This window comes from Arvicola amphibius, chromosome 1 (assembly GCF_903992535.2).
Source record: "Arvicola amphibius chromosome 1, mArvAmp1.2, whole genome shotgun sequence".
Lineage (NCBI taxonomy): Eukaryota > Metazoa > Chordata > Mammalia > Rodentia > Cricetidae > Arvicola > Arvicola amphibius.
Genome location: NC_052047.1, coordinates 199,965,514 through 199,984,282, shown reverse-complemented (window position 1 = coordinate 199,984,282; position 18,769 = coordinate 199,965,514).

The following is an 18,769-nucleotide window of genomic DNA, read 5'->3' as shown; positions in this document are numbered from 1 at the left end:
ACCACAGATGGAGTCACTTCAGCAACTATGTCTTCACTGCCATTAATTGATACCCCTGAAACTGTGAGCCAATCTAAATCCTTCCATTCTTATGTTGTTTTTCTTATGTATTTTTGTGACAGCAATGAGAAAAGTAGCTAATTCCAGAAAGCGGGGTTGTTGTCTGATGTATCTGATCCTATGGTCATGGCATTCAGAACCCGATTGTGGAAGAGTTTGGAGTGGCAGGCTAGAGAACCCTTTGAAGATTTAACGGTGGGATGCAGTGGAGATGTAGGTAGCAAAGACTACGGTCATGTGGTTTCAGAGAGAAACAAAGACTCAGTTGGGAACTGACTAGATGCCATTTATGTCTTTACATTTTGTCAAATAACTTGACTATGTTTTACTCCTGTGCTGAAAATCTGAGTGAGGACGAGTTTAAAAATAAAGGACTAACTTATTTGGCAGAAGAAATTTCAAGACAGAAAAACAGCCAGGTGGTGGCGTGGTTGCTTCTTGTTGCTTGTAGTCAGAGTTTCCCTGAGTATCCAGAGCAAAAAGCACACAGCAGAGAGAGATGAAAAATGTGGAATTTGGTGTGTAAAGGCACATGAGTATGCTTAAATTAGTGGCAAGGTGGGTGCAGACAAACCATTAAAGAGAAATCAAACTCTTTGCACCAGAACATGGCTATAGGGTAACCTAGGTAAGTGTTTTCCCAGCTTCAGGTACACAGGCACTCAGAGGCTACTGCAGCCATGGTTCAAAGGGGTTCAGCTACTACTTGAGCTAGCAGCAGAACTTGGCATCACCCACATGGCACTGGGCTTACAGGTGTGCAGAATACAGATGCGGTGGGGTCACGGAGCCCTGCAGAAAGAATCAGGTTCCAGGAAGGAGCCACTCAGGCTAGGCAACATATAGTAGGAACAGATTTCCTGTGTGGAGCTCCTCAGTAGGCTGTAGGTGAATCTTAAAGTGGAAACCTTGGGATGTTAGCCATTATAGGAATGTCTAGGATGTCTTCTGAGAAAAACTTCAAGCCAGTGAAACAAGCCTAAGAGGAAACCCATGTGCTGTAGGCGGCAGAGCCATAGGGACAGGGTTACCAAGCCCACCAGAGTGTACATCACACCCTCTTGTGCTCTGGATGCTAGACATGGAATTACAGGGTTTACTGTCTACCATATTCTGCTTTTGATCTTGTTTTGGTCCTTTCTTTTCTATTCTCTTTAATGAAAATGTTTACTCTATTCCCTTCACGTTAGTTTCCCCTTATAAGTGGTTGTTTCTTGTTCCATTTGAAGAACCAAAGCTCTGTAAATATTGCTGTTCATACTCAGATGATCATATTCCTATTGTGTGACTTGAAGAGAACATTCAGTGTAGAACAAAGAACCTCACCACATCATCTAATAAGGACCATGATGCAAATACATCATATCAGGTATATTTCCTCTCATGTAGCAATGCATTTACATCTAAGAAGGTGTAGGGCTTGCCCAGGACTCTGCTGCATTCAGGAGCCCAGGCTTCTGTTTTTTCTGTACTGCCACCATCGGTGAGTGAGTGGCTTTCATCTTCAAGGTTGCCTCTTCCTCAAATTGTTCAGCACTGAAGTTTCAGCCATTATGTCTTCAACCTCGTGAGGAAAAGGGGGTAGAAAAAAGAAAAAAATAAATCAACTAATTTCTTCAGAAATTATAACCAGCTACCTCTCTCTGCTCACATTTTCCTGACTGAGATTTCATTACTCAGGTGTAAGGTGGGCATATGAGTTTTCTAATTGGATGAATGAACTGGGGATTCTACTAAGAACAGGTAAAAGGAACACTGGCAGATGTCTTGGTTTGAATGTGAAATGTCCCTTATAGGTTCCATGTGTCTGAATGCTTGGTTCCTAGCTGCTGTTTTGGGAGCTCGTGGGACCCTTAAGAGGTAGAACCTCACTGGAGGAAGTTTATCACTTAGGACAGGCTTTGAGGGTTATAGCCTGGCCCCACTTGCTGACTGGTCTTTGCTTAGTTTGCCCAGATATGAGCAAGAATCTGCATACTCCCATCATCACAGCTGAGAGCTGATCTTTCATCCCTGCCTTCCTTGGCATGATGTACTGTGCCCTCAAAACACGACCCTAAATAAATCTGCTTTTCTTTTTTTTTTTTAAATTTATTTATTTATTATGTATACAATATTCTGTTTGTGTGTATGCCTGCAGGCCAGAAGAGGGCACCAGACCTCATTACAGATGGTTGTGAGCCACCATGTGGTTGCTGGGAATTGAACTCAGGACCTTTGGAAGAGCAGCCAGTGCTCTTAACCGCTGAGCCATCTCTCCAGCCCTAAATCTGCTTTTCTTAAGTTGCTTCTTGCCAGGTATTTGTTCACAGTAGTGAGACAAGTAATAATGCAAGAGGCAAGTAGCAGTTTTCATCACCCTCTGCAGGACGCTCAAATCCTTGGACACATGTCACACCAAAGAGCTCGGTCTGCTACCCGCTTTCTGCATTATAGACATGGCTCATTACAATAGGCAGACATGGAGAGACGCTGCTCAGCTCTCTTGGCTTGTGTGCCCAAATATTAATCTGCTATTCACTAAACCAGAAATCTTGTGTTTCATTCAGGCTTTGGAAACCTGAGCCGGTGTGGCAGTTTCTGTTCACCACAGTGAGTTCATGACTGGGGAATACAGCACTGCCTTAGGACTGAGCTGGAGACTACAGTGTATGTTAGGGTATTTGTGTTCCATCCCCCAACATAACTCTCTCTGCACACACTTTCCAATGACCCTCTCACCATTTTTGGCATATATGTATATGTACATATATATGTACTTGTGTGTTTTGTAGGTATACCTGTACTTGTATGCATGTGCATGTGGAAGCAGAGATCAGTCTGGGATGTCATTCTTTAGGATGGCATGTTCCTTGCTTAATTTTCTGAGACAGACCTTTTCATTGGCTTGGGGATTGCTGATTTGACTAGACTGGTCAGCCAGTGAGCCCCAGCTTGTCTCCGTCTCCTCAGTGCTGAGATTATGAGTACCTGCCACTGTACCCAGCTTTTTCATGTGGGTTCTGGGGAATTGAACTCAGGACTTTATGCTTTCAAGACAAAAACTTTATTGACTGAGCTATCTCCCTAGACTTTTCAGGCACTCAACTAAATTCCCCCAACTCCCTCCCCACAACTCAAATACATATCAAGAAAGGAAACTTCTAGAGTTACTATCAACCCTAAAACCTCCACAGGCGTAAATGGTGTCCAGAGTAATACCCTCTGTCATCTGTGGAATGGTGGAGAGGTACTTTGTTATACATCCTGTCCTCTGGGCAACTTCACAAATCAAATATTCGGTCTAATTTTAAAAACCATTTTTCTAACAGTGATTTTCCATATAATCCCTCAGAGTTAACAATATGTGATCAGTTTCTCTTAACAAATGACCTCCTTTAACTTCATTAGCTCATAATTAATTTGCTAGCATGTAACCAAGATAATTAACACTCCTGATTAGAGACAAGCAAAAGAGGAGCCTCTTTTTTCATGGTCAAGGCAAACATTGATTAAAATCTGAGCTGTTTCCTAATTTCCCTTACAATTTAATTCAACGAAAGTGGTGATTTGTAGTGGTTAAAAAACCTAAATTGGAGGAAAGATGAATGGGTCCTACCATCGAGCACTTCATCACCAGCTCCTGTGCTGAATAACTTTACTTTATTTACTTCAAAAAAAAAAGATATGAAGCAAAATAATTGAGTAGTATCTGGCTATTTTTAATAGAGACTTTGAATAGTTAGAATGTCTTTGAACTTGCTAGGAAGAAGGCTGGGCTATGGTGAGTGGATTCATGGGTAGCGACCATTCTTGTAAACATCATCTTTTGAGCAGTCCATCCCACAGCGGGCTACAAAGCCTTTCCCTCTGGTATCTTATTTGGTTCCATACAGTTCTGTGATGAAGATAATGAGAAGGGATCAAACTCATGAGACTTTAAGATGAGAACACAGTCTTAGAGAAGTCATAGAAATATTGCTGATGCCAGAAACTGTGATTCCTACAGGCTGAGCTCTGCTCTTCATTCTCCTGGAGGCTAAGGCCAATGTCAGGTGATTCAGGCCTTCTTACAGCTCTGTGTCTCTCAAGGTCACCTGCACAAATTCTGCGAGTAGGACTGAAGAGATTAAGGTGTCCACGGTACCAAAACAAAGGAAGCCTTCATTGTCAGGACCTTAGGTTTTGTATCCTGGGAAGCCCAGGTCTGCATCACCCAGCTGACATGTGATTGACACTCACTTGTCAGGCCTGTGCTAAGCATTTTGGTGCGTCATCTCCTTTAGCTCTTACAACAGCATTGGTGATGTGGATGTTGACAGCAACTTTGTTCTTAATTCACTATGAGTTCATGTCCTGATGAGGAAAAGAGCTTAGAGGGGAAGCACAAGTTGTCACAAGACAAAGCTAAAGGTGCAGCATGGGCCAATGCTCTTCTACTCTTCCAACGTAGGTTTCTGGAGGCAGTCTTGGGAAATGGAAAGGGATCCCATTGCCTCATATGGCTTTGGAAGAATGACTTTAGTGTGTGTGGGAAGGGTGGGTGGCATCCACAGGATGGAAGTCAAAGAGCCTCCTTGAATTCAAAAGGCAGGAAAGATCTTTAAGAGAACTGGCCTCTTGGCAGTCTCCTAGTCTTAAAGACAGAATGCCATCAAGAGATTCTGCTTCTCTTCCTGGATTTCCTGGTAGGCAATCTTTGCCCAAGGATAGAGGCAGATACAGTGGTCATACTCGGTGGAGCTGGGGCTAGGGCTCAGGTGTGGGGTTTCTGAGTCATAGGGTCCAATGGGAGGATACTTTGCAAGTTCTTCCAGAACGTCTTCTCAACACCAGAACAAGGAGCATTTGCTCTTTGGGAAGGAAATCTGGAGCAGGAGGTAGGGAGTGAATGGGGAGTAGAGACCCCTGAGGCCATGAAGAGCACTCCAAAGAGAAGCCAGCCCAGAACCCAGTGTGTTGGTGGGCAATATCCAGAATCACAACTGACCCAAGAAGCTGTGATCTATAATTTATACCCAACTCCTTCCAGAAAGAACTGGTGGTATCTGCCTGAGGATTTGTAACTGTGGGTTTTGCTTTAATGATACTAAGGAGATTTAGGTGGTCCCTGGGGTTAAGTGGTAGTGAATTCAGACCATCTGCGAAGCAGCTTCCCGTTTAGCAATTGCTCTCATCCTCACAGGCACACTGCAGTGTCGTGACAGATGGAGCAATATACTTAGAGGCAGAAGTGACTTACCCAAGGCCGCCCCAAACCTTGGGGAAGGCAGAGTAAAAACTCAGAGCTGTCTGGTTGGGGTGGCATCCAAGACTCTTCCATGGGAAGCAGATGATGATAATGTCCGTTTCTTGTCCAAATCTCTTCCAGGCCAACAGCCATTTTAGGCATGACCCTGCCCTGAAAATTACCCAGATGGTTCTAGCTACCCACAGTTCTCACTCATATTTCCCCATCAAAAACATGGGTCTTGGCTGCTTTTGTTGTGCAAAGGTGATGAGAAGTGTAGGTGGTGAGGTCCTAGGAATATTGCCTTGAAACCTATCTAGCTGGTTCTAATGTTGGTTTTATCACTGGGCATTTATCGGTCAATTGGGGATGCCCATACAAAACTTTTATGTGTATGGGCATTCTGCCTATATGGATATCTGTGTACTATGTATGTGCAGTATCTGTGGAGGCCAGAAGAGGGCACTGGATCCCTTGGGATGAGAATTAGAGATGGTGGTGGGCTGCCATGCAGGTGTTAGGAATCGAACCTGTGCCCTCTGCAAAAGCAGCCAGTAATCTTCACTACTGAACCATCTCTCCAGCCTCTCTTCCTCTTATAAGGACGCCAATCATACTGAGTTGGAGCCCGACACTTACAACTTCATGTATTCTTACTCATGTCATACGCTGTGTCTTGAAATAGTCACAGTGTTTAGGGCCTCAATATATGGACAAGTGAGCTGAGCATAGGAGGCGCATGAGTAGAGCATAACAAATGACCTCAGTCAAGAGCCCCCTAAATCCCAGTTGCTGTATCTGCTCCATGGCAATAATAAAAGCAACTGGTTTACTGGCATTGCCACCACCACCATCATCACTGCCATCATTATCAATCTCCAACATTGTTATCATCATCATCATCATCATCATATCACCACCACCATTTTCACCACAGTCAGTAATACTGTAATTATCAACAGGACATTATTTTTTATCAGTCTAAAGAGAATGACTATAACCTGTAGGACCACTGGTTTCAGACCTCTGGGCTCTACTATCATTTGTGGTACCAAGTTGTAGTTAGAGAAGGCAGAATTGCAAAGACCTTAATCTTAACACCCAAAGATGATTTTACAAATGAAGTACCTGAGGCCCAGAGCTAGAATGAAAAGCTGGTAATTTCCTATTCCCGGTCTGTTGCCATTATGACTTCTGAACCATTTCAGTGTTCAGCAGAGCCAGGAGAGCACTCCCATCCCATCTCTGTTGGAACCATGCATGAAGGATTTGGAAAATGCTATTTTTCTTTTCCCTCTCAATGTTTTATGAACTGTTTCTTTTGTGTCATAGCAGAATGCCCATCATAGCGTGAATGAATAAAAGCCATTAATTACAAAATCCTTAAGCAAGGGACTCCAGTCCAGCTCATCTCTATAAACACAGTCTCTCAACTCCTTCTGTGATGACAACCAACCCTTCTAAGGACAGCCCAACATTTTTATTTTGTTTTTTTTTTTGTTTTGTTTTGTTTTTTTGTTTTTCGAGACAGGGTTTTTCTGTAGCTTTGGAGCCTGTCCTGGAACTAGCTCTTGTAGACCAGGCTGGTCTCGAACTCACAGAGATCCGCCTGCCTCTGCCTCCCGAGTGCTGGGATTAAAGGCGTGCGCCACCGCCGCCTGGCTAGCCCAACATTTTTATTGCCTTATCCTGTCCATGCATCTGTGTCTCCCTGGGAATTTGGATGGAAGCGTTAATTCACCAGACTTCTGTCAGAAGGGCATGATGACTCACTTGTCTTGACAGTACAGTCTCTCTAGTTAGAAATATGCAGAGACTAAAAAGCAGAACTTCCAACAAGGCCTGGTATTTGTGTTGGTTTTCACCACAACATCCCTCCCATTATTTTTCCAACAGGACTCCAGCTATGGTCAGCTGGAATGATGCACTCGAGGTGGTGGTGTTGATGGTGGTGGTGATGATGGTGGTGGTGGTGGTGATGGTGGTGGTAGGGGGGGGGTAAACTCTGGCTCAGGTGCCTCTCCTTTGCTAAGGATTGCTTTTGGATTTGTCCCAAGACCCAGTTCTGGACAATGGTACTATAAAGAACTTGATTTAGATGAGAAAGCATCTCTCTCCATGTCAGGGATGCAAGTGTTTTGTGATGGGAATGATGGCTATAACAGATAACCTAAAATCAGGAGAGCAAGAGCAGTGAAATAGTTGCCCAGAGTAATCCTATATCATGGACCTGCGACCTCTACCTGAGTCTCCTACCATTGTACTTCTTGTTATGTGAGACATGTGTTAGTCTGTTTCATCATGGGTATGCACAAATACCTACAGAAACAATATAAATGAGGAAAGGTTTATTTTGATTGATTTTTAGAGAGTTCAGTCTTTGCTTGGCCCTGTGTACTAGGTCAGAACGTCATGGTAGCAGAATTGTATGGTAGAGGGTCTTCTTCACCCCCGGATATACAGGAACCCGATAGAATCTCTGAAGTCATTGTCCCAACGATCCACCTCCTTCAGCTGTACTGCACCTCCTAAAATCTTCATATTCCCACTATCATTTCAGAAGAAGTTCTCAATACTTAACACTATGGGGACATTAAGTATCCAAATTAGAATAGATAACAGCTTCCAGGTTTTAACATTTATGTGTAGGGGATGGAGAGATGGTTAAGAGCACTGGCTGCTCTTCCAGAGGATCTGGGTTATATTCCCAGAACCCATATTTGAGCTCACAATGATCGATAATTCCAGTTCCAGATCTCCCTCTTCTGACCTTGGTGTGAACAAGGGATGTGGTGTACAAGCAGGAGGGCAAACCACCCATACACATAAGAAGTGCGTGTGTGTGTGTGTGTGTGTGTGTGTATGTGTGTGTGTGTGAATGTGAGTGTGTGTGTGCATGTGTGTACTTATATGAGTTTATGTGTACTATATATGTGGAGGGAACGGAAAAAGGTGTCAGATTCCCAGGAGCGAGGTGGTTGCCAGCTGTTTGTGTGCTGGGAACAGAAACCAAGGTCTCTGCAAGAGCAGAAAGCACTCTTAACTACTGAACCATCTCTCAATTTATGACAATTTCCACTTTAACACACCTGTTTTGGGATGCTACTTATAGTCAGAGCCATCCCAATGGACGACATCCCAGTAAAGATAAGGAACAAGGAGCAAAAGCTGCTTCCCATGCCCAGATCCCAGCCACCATGGACCAGTGGTAGATGCAGAGGTGACCAAAAGCTGGTCTTACATTGTAAGACGCCACTTGTTTGTTCCCGGCTGCTCATCCCCAAAATAATCATACAGAAACCATATTATTTGCAATACTGTTTGGCCAATAGCTTAAGTGTATTTTTGACTAACTCATATCTTAAATTAACCCATCTCTATTAATCTGTATATCGCCACGAGGCTGTGACTTACTGGATAAAGTTCTGGCATCTGTCTCCGCCAGGGCTACATGGATTCTCCTCACACTGCCTTCTTTCTCCCAGCATTCAGTTTAGTTTTTTCCACGTACCTCTCTCTGTTCTGCCCTGCACAGGCCTAAGACAGTTTCTTTATTAACCAATGCTATTTACAGCATACAGAGGGGAATCCCACATCAGTCTTATGGTATTGTACCAGCCTGGTCACTCTGCTTGGAGACCAGTGCCATCATGGTAGGGATGCTCTTTGGGTTGTTTTTATGTGCTCTTCCTTTAATAACTCTCAAAAGTATTTTTTTGGAAAGCAATACACTTTTAAGTTTTTCAAGAATTTTGCATAAATATGGGTGTATGCATGTTGAGGCCAGAGGATAACTTATGGGGAGGTCTCCTTCCATGATATAGATTCCAGGGATCAAACTGGATTTATCACAGGCTTGGTGGTAAGCACCTTTACCCATTGAGCCATCTCACCAGCCTGAGAATTGAGGTTTAACTTAAGAGAGAAGCGCACTTGGAGACAGAGGAACTCAGACTTATTTGTACTGCTAAGTGAATCATTGTACATGTATTCATCCATGTATACTCATTTGCTGTTACCAAGATCTAGAATGTTCCGACCATTCCTCTGACGCTGTTCCTAGCCAGTACCCCATCAGGGTCCATCTTCTAGCCTAATTTTTAAGGTGGTGAGACACATCCATATTGTTCTTAATGCCAAGGGTTCGTTCTTAGTGTGGTGTGACATTTTGGCGTGGAAACATTCCACAGATGTACCCTCTTAGTCACAGCCGTTTGAGCTGTGTCTAGTTTGTCTATTGTGAGATTACTATGAAAACTCTCATATGTGTCTATTCAGGAGAGACTTTTGTAATGTTTCTGAGCTTTATTCTTCACTCAGACAGCAGAAGTGATTAAAATTGAGCAAATCCATTCACAGAATCAGATGTATGCAGTCTGTAGTTTTCAGAGGTTCCTCAGGCATGTCATAGGAGTCTTGGCTGATATACACATGTCTCCAGAAGGGTCTGAACTTAGGTACTTATTCTTCTTTCGAGGTTGGTATTTTTTTTTATTACCATTGGTTAATAAAGAAGCTGCTTTGGCCTATGGCAGGACAGAATATAGCTAGACAGGAATCCAAAGATAAAAAGAAAAAAAGAGAAGCAAAAGAAAGGGGAGTTTGAGAGATGCCAGCAGCTGCCACAGAAGTAAGATATGAGGTAACAAGCCATGAGCCTCATGGTAAAATATAGACTAATAGAAATGAGTTCATTTAAGTTCTAAGAGCTAGGTAATAATAAGCCTGAGCTAATAGGCCAATCAGTTTATAATTAATATTAAGCCTCTGAGTGGTTATTCAGGAACTCCTGGCAGGTGGGAGAGAAACATCTGGTTACAGCTTAGTCACGAGGGAGTGGCACTATTTGAAAAGGATATTGTTGGAGTAGGTGTGGCCTTGTTGGAGGAAGTGTGTCACTGGGGGTGGGCTTTGAGGTTTCAAAAGCCTGTGCCAGATCTCTCTCTCTCTCTCTCTCTCTCTCTCTCTCTCTCTCTCTCTCTCTCTCTCTCTCTCTCTCTGCATTCATATCAGGATGTAGTTCTCAGCTACTTCTCCAGCACTGTACTTCTCTGTCATGATAATAGACCAAACCTCTGAAACTGCAGCAGACCCCGATTAAATGCTTTCTTTTGTAAGAGTTGCTTCAGATATGGTGTCTTTCCACAGTGAGAGAACAGTGACTACAGCAGTGGTTAATTCATGCTTCTACTCAGTTCTTTTTCTTCACATTCACAATCCTAGGGAATTCCCACCTCAATGACTATAGTCAAGATAACTTCCCACTCTAGCAGCCCATATCTCAGGTGATTCTAGGTTCTATCTAATTGACTGTTAACATTATCACACATAATTCTCCATGTCTCTCTCACCTTTATGTCAGAGACCTATGGGTGTTGCCCTGAGAAGTGAGATATGGTGGTGACTCAGTCTCCAGCCATCCCATGAGCTCCCCCCACTCTCCTCAGATCAGGACCTCTCTCTGCCTCTCCCATGGTTGTGCCCTCTCTGCATCCTTTACTCCCGAATCCGTGTCTGGCTATTTCTGCACTGCACTTTCACATGTGAATCCGATAAGTGGCCACTGAGGACTAACGGGAGCCAAGGTATAAATGAGCAACCCTGGGTTGTAGCCGATTGTTTTTCTCTGTCTCACCTGGTCCCACTGGACTGGTTTCCCTCCCGCCTGTCCGTCCCTGCAGCTGTGTCAGGGAACGCTGAGCCGCTGTGGAATGTTCCAGAAAAGGAGTAGGGGTGGGAAGTTCTGTTGGCGGTCTCTTACTTGTAATTCCTGTTTACTCAGGTAATATTTTCCTTCTCAGGTCTTTGATGGGGTTGAAGACCAGATAGTCACAGTTTCTACCCTCTCATAGCTAGACATATTAGGTACAAGATTTAGAGTAGTCAGGATAGGACAGCTATTGGAATAATCCTGTTACTTGCCAATTACCTATAGCCTGAACATTTAGTATGTGTTTCTTGCTTGATGTTGTTCTTGTTGGTTGTAGTTCCATTTTGTGTATGTCATTACACTTTCTTTCTCCTGGATAGTACTTGATAATTTTTCTTATTGTATATAGTTTTTATATTAAGTTTAAAATCGTCTTGCTTAGACAAAAAGGGGAAGTGTCATGCCATCAATACCTTTGGGGTACCGGCCTTCGGATGTGGCTTTTTGTCTGTGGATGTGATCTCTTAAAAGGAGAGAGACAGAGGTTGTGCTCTCTTTTAGGTTGTGAAGACTGGGTCAGGTGGCATGAAGCAGCTGATGGTTGGTCCCCAGCTCCCTTGGTTCCAGCTCTGTGAGTCTGGGGGGGCTGCTCCAAGAGTCCCTGGCAAGATTTATGGGCAGCTTACCTGGTATCATACTCAAGCCTCTTTCTGCTATTTTCTAAGAATGGGAAGGGTGAGTAATAACATTTAGTATGTAAAAGTACCAGAGTGGGATTAGTGGCTGCATATGTGGTTGGCTTAGGTCCTAGAAGCAGTTCTTGACAGATAGGCCTAGTGCTGACCATAATATCTGGAAACAGGGATTGTGGCAATAGCAAGCCTGAGCACTCAGCGGGGGGTCCCTATCCAATACCTTTTGAACGCATTTCTGCAATTTGAGACTAGAGAGCACTGGTCCAACTGATGTGCTTTCTCTACCATGAAACTGTGAACCAGAATAAATCCTTCTGGTGTCTGGTCAGGTATTTGGACACAGTGATGAGACATAATGCAGGTGTTGTGACAGAGGTGTTGTCCACAGGTATTTCAAAGTCAGCTCTCCCCAGATACCTTCATAGTGCCCTCATGAGAGAGCACCGCTTCAGAGATCCACAGGTGACTTCTGATGGCATCCTGACCCAGCAAAAATCCAGGACTTGGCAAACTGTGGCCTGCTGTCTGTATGGCCCATGCATTGATTTCACAGTTTTAGATGGTTACATTCTCCACATTTCAAATCCTGACACTGTATTTGCGTTAGGTTTTGGTCTACAGTGACTAAAGTGATTGCTATTTGGTCCCTGGTGTAGCTGTTTCCGGAGTCCAGCCTTTACCAGTAGAGAGACATGGCCTTGCTTCCACCTTGACTTCCCTGGAGAGGCTGAAAAGTGAAGATCTTTGGACACAGCCAACATGCTCTTTAGGCTTTCTCTGGTGCCACCCCAAAAGAAATGGGGCCTCTGAGGTTTGGAAGAGGTATATTTTTACTCTAATCTCCCACTACAGTTCACTGTGGATTGCTCCTGCTGGGGACAGGTGTGTCCTTGCCAAGTCAGCAGCATCTTGTGGATAAAATCTAATGAGCTGCATTTAACAACAAGCCTGGCCATGTGGCTTCTCCTGGGGCTGCCCATCTGTCAACCTTGGGAGGCCACTCTTCATGCAGCTGGAGCCCTCTCCAGCCATCAAATCAGGAGAGAGCCAAAGTCCCTTGAGCCAGGTCCAGCACATAGGCCCATAATCTTCACTCTCAGCTTGTGCCAACTCCTGGCTGCTCTCCAGTCTTGCTACAACACTGCCAGATGGTGCCTGATGGAGGGTGAGAATACTTCCAGGAAGGCATGGGCACAGGGCAGTGGGGAAAAGAGAAGCCACAAGATGCCCTGATCATGACATGGCAAGCCTCCAGGTGTGGACCAACTAGCTTTTAAATTACTATTTTTTTTACTGTTTATTTATTTTTGCTATTTTAAAGCAGCTGTTAGCCACCACAGTGGGCTCAAGTGGCTAATGTCACTTGTTTAGTTTGACCAGGGTCTTTCTGCCCCCTTAATATTCAGGAAGTGTTATCTCTGACTTCATCCCAAAGTTTACATTTCTGTAGCCACAAGCTCTGGTTTGTGCTGCCCCTGATTTCCTCTTGACTGAAATGGGGTCCATGGTTGTTTCTTTGTGTTCATGTGACACGTACTCCATCAACCATCCCAGTTCTGAACCTGGTGACTAAGAAGAATGTAAACTAGGCTGTCTTCAAATTTACCATGTAGCTGAGGATGACCTTGAGTTTCTGATACTCCTGCTTGTAGATGGAAATTTCTGTCCCACCTGGTTCCTATAGCTGTTCACTCCCAAAGAAACACACAGAGGCTTCTATTAATTATAACTGTTTGTCCTATTAGCTCAGGCTTATTATTAACTAGCTCTTACAACTTAATTAATCCATAATTCTTATTTATGTTTAGCCATGTGACTTGGTGCCTTATTTTCATCTTGCTTTCTCAGCATCTGGGTAGTGACTGCAGACTGAGCTCTTCCTCTTCCCAGGATTCTCCTAGTCTTGTCACCCCACCTGTACTTCCTGCCTGGCTACTGGCCAATCAGCGTTTTATTAAGCCGATACAAGTGACAAATCTTTACAGTGTACAAGACCATTGTCCCACAGCACTTGCTTCTACTCTTGAATGCTGGGATTACAGGCATGGGCTACTATACCCAGTTTTATTTGGGGTTGGAAATCAGACTCAGGACTCTGAGCATGCTAGAGAAGCACTCTACCCATTGGACTACATCTCTAGGCTAAGCTTTTATTCTTGATGCCTTGAAAATACCCCCCTTCCCATTTTTTACCACTGTTCCCAGAGACCTTATAGTGAGCGGCTATACATATATGCTATGTATACATTACAGAGAACTAGAAAAGCTGAAGTGTTAGCTGAGAATTCTGGAAGGACAGCGTTCTGTGGTCTTCTCACCAACAGATACCCAGGCACAGGGCTAAGGAGATCCCAACTCCCGGACCTCTGCAAACTCTCTGGAGCCCTGTACCCCAGCCAGTGCTGGTCAGGTCAAACATTAGACCTCACTTGTGAGGGATGTGATTGATATCTTCTTGATCCCCTAATGGCTTCAAGCAGACTGCTTGCAAGGTCAGGGTCCTGGACTTACTCAGCCCAACTCTACTTGTAAACAAGATCACATGAGAGAGTTTGGCAGGACAAGGGCAGAATCCAGTATGGAACTCTAACATAAAACACGTGGTGCTTGCCCTTCTGGGAAGACTCTCCCACCTTCTAGGTGGTGTTCTTTAGGTCCTCCTGGGGAAGTTAATATGTGCATTTGTGACTGTATTGATGGGCTCTGTGTGAGAACCAAAGGCAGGAAGAGTTGATTTTCCTAACACTTTGAGGATAGAGTCCATCATGGCAGGGAAGGTGTGGGTGAGAGCAGCTCAAGGTTGTGGAGGTGGAGGCATGAGGGAGCTGGTTACGAGTCCATAGCTAAGATACAGAGAGATGGATTCTGGTGCTCGGTTCACTCTCTCCTTTACCTTTTTAAATTCACTCTGTGCTCCCAGCTCTCATTCAGAGTGGGTCTTCTTAGTTAAACTTCTCTAGAAACTCTTGTAGACACATTCAGGGTTTTCTCTCCTAGAAGATTGCAAATCCAGTTCAACTGACAATGGAGATCAACACCCTCTGTCCATCATCCTTCTTAGTCACCTGGGAATGGGTACTGGGGTCTGTGTCCCATGGTCAAGCAGGGGTCACATGACCACAAAGAAACAACCATGGACCCTGTAGCAATCAGGGTGGCACAAATCAGAGCTTGGGGAGGGAGAAATGTATGTTTTGGGGAAGCTTAGGACTGGGGAGGAGGTCAGAGGTAGTTACCTGGATCTTCAGGGGTGGAGATACCCTGATAAAACCAGACAAGTGATTTTAGGTACACGAGCCTGCTAGGGTGACCAGTGGCTTAGTCACTGCAGGAGGTCTCCAAGTCTCAGTATCTGCACCATACCAACTTTTAAAGGGGTGGATCTGTAGACTACCTCTCTGTATTGGGAGGAAGAAGGCAAAAGTGGGTACTGTCAGCCCTCAGGTACCAGAAAGGAAGTTTGGACATTAGTGTGTTTCCACAGGATTTGAAAATTCAAAGAACTGCCATAGTCTTAGTACAATTAGTTTTTTGAGACAGGGTCTGTCACTGTCTTAATGCTTGTCACGTAGGCTGTGCTAGCTGGCCAAGGATCTGTCTGTCTCAGCTCCCCCTCCCCAGGGCTGGAGTTATAAGCACGCATCATGCCTGTTTTTTTCTTTTTTAGCATGCATTTTGGGGATCAAACTAAGTTTTTATAAGTAAAGTAGTTTACCAACCGTGCCATTCTAATAGCTCTGTAAGGAGATTTAATGAAGTGTTGTATAGATTTAGAGACAAGGGAGGAGTGGATGATGGAATTCAACTCAAAGTCACAAACATTCTGACCTTGAGTATAAATTTCTGTTGTGTTTGTATTTATTCATTTGTGTGTGTGCACACAGCACACATGTAGAGATCAGAGACCAACTTATAGGAGTTGGTTCTCTCTTTCTACCTTGTGGTCCTGGGGATCAAACTCAGGCTTGGTGGCAGGAGCTCTATTCTGTTGAACCTTGTTTGATAAGTCTCTAGGAAGTTGAACTCCGTCTCTATAACATTTGGGTTTTAACATTTTTATAACATTTAGGTTGAAGTTTCTGAATCTTAGGTTGCAGATGGGAAGCCTCCTTTTCCTTTCTATTGTCTCTTAATTTCCCCTGTTTTGGCAGATCCAGCCTGAATTTGAACAATGGTAGCAGGAATATGGGAGGTAAGGGAAAAGAGCTACCCTGAATTGTGAGCATGGAGTGAGGTCTGAACATGACTGTCTCTCTTGCCCCTAAATTCCTGTATTGAAATCCTTATCCCAAGGAGAGGAGATCATTTGGTCACAGGTACAGAGCCCAATAATGAGATTAGTACTTGAATAAAGGAATCCAAGAGAGACGCCCCTCACACAGACTTCTACAATGTCAGCACTAGGCAGGCAGGCCCTCATCAGACAGAACCCCCAGGAGCTTGATTGAACTCTGTAGCTTCCAGACTACAGGAAAAGCACTTACATTGTTTATGGCCACCTCCCCATTTATTGCATTTTATTATATAGCCCAAGTCAAGTAAAGTGAGGACGCTTCTACCTGGGGTGAGAAGGCAGGACTTTGACTCAACGTGAGATGTCAGGAGACTGACAACTGGGACCATCTTTATTCTTAGTCCCTGTGGAGAGTCATAGCAACTTCAAGAGGGTGACTTGGAAAGTCTCCCGGTGTCTGGGGTCGTGGTTGTCAGTGGTGTTCATATCAGCAAGCAAGAAGAGGAGTGCTGGTAGTTCTAGAAACAGGGGTAGATCCTGGTCTCCACCACCACCAGGGGGAGGCCTGGCACAGTCTCCACTGCTTCCTGAAAAGTCTGTCAATTTTTGTCGCTGCTGGAGCTGCTGGTGCATTGGGCGTAAGGATGAATGGGTGAGCCTCCCAAGAGAAGCAGCGATATTGGCTCAGCAAGGAGGGGGCAGACAAAGCATTCTCCAGCTTGCTGCCTTCTGCTGGCAGAAGCGGAGGCCGGGAAATCTGTGAGGTGGTTCTGGACAGATTGTGTGCCCAGTGTGCTTGTTTTTCCACATCCACTCTCTGCTGATCTAAGACTAGACATGAGAAAGCTGGCTGGGGGGAAAGTGGACTCTGAGGAGAGATGCAGGAGTGTGAGTCGTCTCCCCAGCCCAGGATCCCGGAAGGCGTCCTTGAAGCAGCTTGCTCTTGCAATAACAGCTCTGAGATGTCCCTGGGCAGCAGGTGCCCATCAGAGCAGCTCTTATTAGAACAGGCTCTGAATCTCCGCAGTCCCTGTTGCCATGGCAAACAGCCATTCACAGAGCCAGGCTGATCATTCCAGAATCCTGCCCCATGATTTAGCCTGCGACCCAGCCCAGTGAAGAGGAGCCTCTAACTTCAATTTGAGTGGTCTGGGCCTCACCTTTCATAGGTACTGGCCCATGTGTCTCTTCCTGCCTGGAAATAGCTTTTCTCTCAGCCTACTGATTTACAAAGAATGTGTAGTGTTCAGAGGCTCAGTACCCTTGAGCCTTAGAAAAGCTGTTTCTCTCCCCGGTGACCAAACAGAATCCTCACCTTTTAAAATGATCCCCGTATCACTGCTGAGCTGCTTGTGGGGTGGTTCCCTGAGTCTTCTCAGAAAAGGAAATCCAGGTGACACTTAGAGAAATGAAGTGTACCCAACGTTAGTGGAGGTTATTTGAACCTGGTCGTTAGACTCCTCAACTACCCAGAGCTTGGCTGTTGAATCCACACAGAATCTTTATTTTTTAAAAGTATTTATTGTAGGGGCTGAAGAGGTCACTCAAGGGTTAAGAAACCTTGCTTCCCCCCACCCCAGAGGACCTGAATTCAGTTCCCAACACCTACATGGTGGGTGGCTCACAGCCATCTGTAACTCTAGTTCAAAGGGATCCAACACCTTCTGACCTCCCTTAGCACCAAGTATGCACATAGTGCAATGCATACATTCAGACTAGACACTCATACACAGAATAATAGATCTAACATATCTTTTAGTTCTGATTATGTGTATATGTTATGTCTCTGTGTGGCTATGTACATGTGCATTGGGTGCCTCAGAGGCCAGAGGTGTTGGATCCCCCTGGATGCTGAAGTTATAGATAGTTGTGAGCCATCTAATATGGCTGGGAACTGAACTCTGGTCCTTTAGAAGAGCTGAACATCTGTCCAGCCCCAAAGATGCTCTTTTCTGTCACGTTTGTGTTTGTACTAGACCTGAACCTCCCTTATTCCTCTAGCAACAGCACTCTTTACCCTAGGGACACCGCTCCCTTTTAGTTCCTTTCTGACGTGATGACCAAGACTTTGTCCAGCTACTGAGCTACGATGTCTGGTCTTGGAAGGAGCATGAGAAGAGAAAGGGAACAAGCTCAAGCTGACAGACAGGCCATAGTTATACCATGTAATAAGCTATGGGGAGAGCATGGGAGGTGTGATCCCAGAAGTGCCACTCAAATGATTACTGTCAGGATCTACCATTGGTAACAGGTGCTGGGAGCCTAGGAAGGACTCGAAGAACACAGGATGCTAGGTGACATCTATTTAAACAGGAAACTCTGAGCTAGGCTGGATGCCTATGGAGTGATGAATGGAGCAGCAGTCATGGAAACTGAAGCAGGAATCTTGTTGTCTTTTCTGGTCCAACCCAGGTCTGGGCAAGCTTATGCCTTTCAGGGTGACTTGGTCATACAGCCAGGCTGTGAACAGCAGAACCCGTCCTCAGCCTCAGGACTAGCATCACCAATGGTGTCGAGACACTGGGTGCCAGCAGGCCTGGCTAGCACCAGACAGCAGCCATCAGAAGGAAGTTCCTGTGGAGTCAAGACTCAAGTAAGTATACTGCTTCCAGGAAAGTAGAAGATTCTGAGAGACGCAGTGAGCAAAGGAGAAAGACAGAAGAGGTAGATGAGCCCCAGGTAAACAAGCATCAGAGGCTACACCTTGAGGCAGATTCTGTGAGAATTCTTGCAGCAGTAGAAATCAACCCACTGGGTGTTAGCTGGCTCTTGTGGTTTGAGTGTGAAATGTCCTTCATAGATTCATATATTTTAACACTTAGTCCCCAGCTGGTTTCTGTTGGGACCTAATGGAGTCCTGACCTTCCTACTCACCTACTCTGTTGGTGACCTTTCTTGCCCTTGTTATTCTGGGTTTCTGA